Below are 5130 nucleotides of genomic sequence, written 5' to 3'. Positions count from 1 at the left end.
ATTATAATAGAAGAACTGACCTTCGACACTTCGGAATCGGGGAATTAGTTTTTCTGAAAGTCACCCTCAATAATTGAGACCCGAATAAAGGAAATTAGGCCCGAATTAGGAAGGACCATACCGAGTCATTGGAGTTATCGGTAAAGGATCTTAAAAACTTGGCACGATGGAAGACGAACAATTGTCAAACAATTGGAATGTATCACTACTCAAACGATATTACTGCTAAGATATGACCTACTTCCTTTTTCTATTTGAATTTAAAACTAACTCATTGCAGGTGTTCGATCGAGGACGTCGAGGGCAACTTTCTACACGAAGACATTAGGTTTTAAAGCACGCATTGCACTTTTTTTCACTTAGATCAGGTTTTATCCCAAATGGTTTTTTCTGGCGAGGTTTTTAACGAGACAACAACTATGTGCTACCTAAGTAGAATTCAATAGTGCCCAAGGCTTCTTTTCAATCAACCTCAAATACTGGGGGCATCACCTTCGGAGGTTATATTTTTAAGGAAAATACTTCACGCCAAAGAGGGCCTCGATAGGAAAACCTTGTAATGGGCTAAACGGTCAGATGAACCGTGTCCGTATAGAATAGCCGAGCCTCGATGGCAAAACATGTACGCATGTATCAATTATTCAAAGAAGCAATCCTTCTATATCATAATACTTTGTGTCTCAAAGAAATCTGCTATTATACGAACTCCATACTTGTGATTCTGTGAAAAACGGCTCAAGGGCCAAAATGCAAATACACCTCGAATACTCAGGGACTGTCTTCGACAATCAACATATTAGAATATCTAAACTCAAAATTATAAGACCTAAAAAGGCATCGCCCGACGCAAACGCCAAGGCCATCAAACTCGAGGACTAACCTTTTGGACAAGTTCGAAAGGTTATCGGGAAACAAGTCTAAGAGACACACCTAAAGGCTACGACCATATTAAATACTACAGTCATATAAAAAGGCTACAGCTGAAATAATGCGGCTCGAAGACGTCCGACTTCCGCCATAAGTTAAAGGCATTCAAATACTTTGAAAAATCGGTTAAATAAGGCTACCCTTGGCAAACCAAATAAAAAAGGGCTTCGATAAAATTATCCCTCGAATAATTTGAAGGCTTCGATAATATCAGCCTTCGAAAAATCCTCAAGAGGTATTAACATAAATGGGTTCTGGTCGATTGAACCCTCGAAAAACCCAACAGGTACAAAAAAACATGTGCTAAGGCACAAAGAAATTTTCACTAAGTCTTTCAGCTGAAAAGAGGGAAAATAGCTGTTTTAGAGGCCGAATTGGCCCAACTTAAAGATCCTAAGGGTCAATATAAAAGAGCCTAAGGGCCGAAAAATGTAGAGTTCGAGACCTTGCTCTGACTCAAATCGGACCCGAGAGTCCCATCATCCCGAGCTCACATCAAATCGACTTAAACATAGCTCGAGGGTTATCAAAAAATCTTAAGTGGTATTCTGTTAAAATATCACTAAAAAACCTAAGGGTTTGTTCCTTTTTGAGTCCGACCCAGTGTTCATTTGATCATTGAAGTTACAACATCGAATTTTTCACAAAATGAAGACGAAGTAGAATTCAATACAAATCAGAGATGAAGAAAAGGGAATTCCTTATACTTATAAAGGGTATTTACAATACCCACGAGGGGCCTTACACAAAAACAAAGAAACAAAAACAAAATCCTAAAGAGCCTAATCTACTTTGGGAGCTGCATCCTCGGGAGCCGCACCTTCGGGGGCCGTATCTTTGGGAACCTCCTCGGGGACTCCATCCTTGTCTCCCCAGCTCTCAGAACCACTAACGGAGTCTTCATCATTGGAAGAAACTGGCATCGGTTTCCAACGCCCTTGCTTGAGCTATCTCTTCGGTGAGGTCGAAACCTTGGGCGTGGATCTCTTCAAGGGTCTTCCTCCGGGATTGGCACTTGGACAGATCATTGCTCCATTTTTCCCGGTCGGAGGCCTCCCTTAGATCTACTTGAACAACCTTAACATATTTTAAGTACATGACGATGGTTTTATCAGTCGTGGCCTTCGTTCTCTGCACTTCAGCTCTGGCTTCAGCAATTTCAGCCCCGATTTCGGCGAGTTTGGCCTCGAGCTCCTCGATCTTCTTGGCCTGGGCCAGATTTTTCACTTTAGCACCCCGGAGCTGGGTCCCAATCGAGGCTAGTTAGGCTAGAGAAGCCTTTTTATCAGCAGCAAGCCGATACATATTTTCCTTCCACCGGTTGCGGTTGGCCTTAACCTGATCGACCTCGCCTCGAAGTTTCCCGATCATCTCCAATTTTTGCTGCAACTAAGACATTGAAGTGTTAGCCTCCACAGTAAGTTCAAGTAGACCATACTATTTCAAAATCACGGTTACCTGCTTGTCTAGCTTAGCCTCATTTTTACGAGCTTTGGCTAAATCCGCCGGAAGGTCCTTGAGCTCCTTCTCTTTTTGGCTACAAAGGAGCATCAGAGCCTTCTCTTCATCCAAAGATTTCTTGAGCTCGGCCTCACACTGGCTCAGCTCGGCCTCGAATTTGATGATAGCCTGCACAAAAAATAAAAAGATATCAGTTAATAGAAAGGGAGAAGAAGAAAAAAAATTACAATGGCGGGAGCTAATACTTACGCGGGAGAAAAGACGATGAGCCTCTTCGAAGAGGGTAGATGCGTCGTTGAGGTCGGCGACATCATCAACCCCAGTAAAGCAATCCCGGAAAAGATCTTCTTCACCAGGGACTCTGCTCGGATCAGGCGTTCGCAGAGCTCGAGCTTCATTCGTTGTCTCCTCAGAAAAAGATGGTAAAGAAGGAGAGTGACCTATTGTCACGGTCCCAAGCAAGTCACTCGGGACGCTCTATTCAGCCTCGGGGGTCTCGGTACTTCTCCCCTACGGTATACTTATCGAAGGTGGTGGAATAATCTCGATCCCAGGTGATTCGGGGGCTTTGCCTGAGTCTTCCTTCGGAGTTTCCTCCTCACTAGGCAAGGTCTCCGATCTGGAGGGTTTGGCGGCCTCAGCTGGTTTCCTAGTTCGGGTTATCAACGTCGATTCTTCGCCCTCGTTCCCTTCATTATCCAGAAACTGGTGGGCCGAGTCTACGTCCACGTGAATAACATTCCTCTTGCATCATTGAGCAGGAGCCTTTTGGTCCTGGGGATTTTCGGGTTTCGAAACCCTTTTTCTCTTATTATCTTTCCCCGATTTAAGAATCGGGGACTCGATCTCTTCCCCCGGAAGGGCCGACCTTATCTCGGAGAAATCTTCGATCCCTGTATAAATCAAAATTGAGTATGAGGAAATAAACGACTTCGATAAAGAAAGGAAGCATCAAAAAGCTCACAAAGAAAAACTCACCATGGTGTTTGGCTTCTCATTTGCCCCTCAACAAGTCACACCATTTGGTCTTGCTATACTAGGAGGTCGAGACTAACTTCCGAACCCAGTCTTCGAGGTCAGGAATCGCATGAGGCATTCAAGTATCAGCTGCAAAAAGGGTAAAGGCATCACACAATGTGAAAACAAAGTGTAAAAGGATGCTGGGAAAAAGATTTCACTTACGATTGAGGTTCCATTTCTCTGGGAACGACATTTTTTCCTCAGGGATGATGTCCGAGGTCCTTACTCGGATGAACCGGCTCATCCAACCTCGGTCTTTGGCCTTATCATTGCTAGCAAAAAAGGCTTTACTCGATCGGTGTTGGAGCTTGATCAGTCCTCCAAAAAGCTGAGGCCGATACAATCAGATGAGGTGGTTGAGGGTAAACTCCAGTCCCTTGGCCTTGCTGGAGAAGTAACGGAGCATGATCACTATGCGCCAAAAGGAGGGGTGGATCTGGCAGAGGGTGACTTGGTATATTTTGCAGAAGTCAATCACGACTGGATCAAAAGGACCTAGTGTGAAGGGGTAAGTGTAAACACTTAAGAACCCCTCCACGTGGGTGGTAACACTCTCATCGGGGGTCGGGATTTGTATCATGACCTCATCCCCCCAGCCACAATCTTTTTTCACAGCCTTGAGGTGTTTTTCCGTTATCGAACAGATATACCTCGATGCATGCTCATATCGACCGGGAACAGTAGGGAGTTTTTAACGTAGGAATCTTTCTTTATGACGCATGCGATGCGAACGATCTTGTGAAGAGCCGACGCTTTGTCACCTGCCGGACGAGAGGAAGAGGAGAAAGCCTTTTCTTTTTGAGGAACTATTTTAGAGCTCTTTGCCATGATTTTGGGTTTAGAGATGCAGAAGGTGGCAAAATTTAGCATTTTCCGGCACTAAGAGGATGATAAAGGCGGATAACGAGAGAAAAAAGATGAAGAGAAGGAGATATAGAAGAAGTTTAGAGGTGGTTTGAAGATTGGAGGAAAGCTTTCTCTGAAATTAAACCTTATATTTATAGGTAAGTGGCGACGGTTTAACGACGCTAGTGGCCGACCACCACTGGAGAAGCATTTAATGATTTGGGGAAACGAACCGATGAGACATTTCAGTCACTTCGAGCGCCTACGTCACAAAGATGACGTCATCATCAAGGGCTCCGGAAAATCGAGGTTCAGATCGTTTCTTATCATTTTATTCTAAGAAATGTGGGGACTATCTGCATACGATAAAATCATGTACCCCCGATTTTGTGGGCTCGAAGGCTCACATCGAGGAGAAAAGGGCTTGCATCGAGGGATAAACTCAGTATGGACCGGGTTCGAGTTCGAGGGCAGAACATAGGAATCGAAGATCGAAGTGCACGATGAGTACTGAAGCGGAGTATGACCAATCCCGAGACGGAGCCGTTATGAGTTTGTAACAGAATGAGCAAGATTTTTGCTATGTCCCCAAGATCATGGCGTAAATTTTGGAATAGATTTGTACTATTAGTACTAATCCGTACTAGACGGTTAGACATCTATCCCAATAAGATTCCTTAATGAAAATAGAAATGTACCTTATTTAGGATTCCCCTACTATATAAAGAGTACCACAATCATTTGTAAAGATCATCAATCATTAACAAAGAATATACTCTCTCACTCTCTTGACTACTGCTTATCTGAATCATATTATTATTATTGTTCTTGTTGTTCTTGCTTACTTACCTCGAGGTCGCCTTTGCTCGAGGTTGA

Source organism: Nicotiana tabacum, chromosome 7 (genome assembly GCF_000715075.1).
Source record: "Nicotiana tabacum cultivar K326 chromosome 7, ASM71507v2, whole genome shotgun sequence".
Lineage (NCBI taxonomy): Eukaryota > Viridiplantae > Streptophyta > Magnoliopsida > Solanales > Solanaceae > Nicotiana > Nicotiana tabacum.
This window is presented reverse-complemented; position numbering follows the sequence as displayed.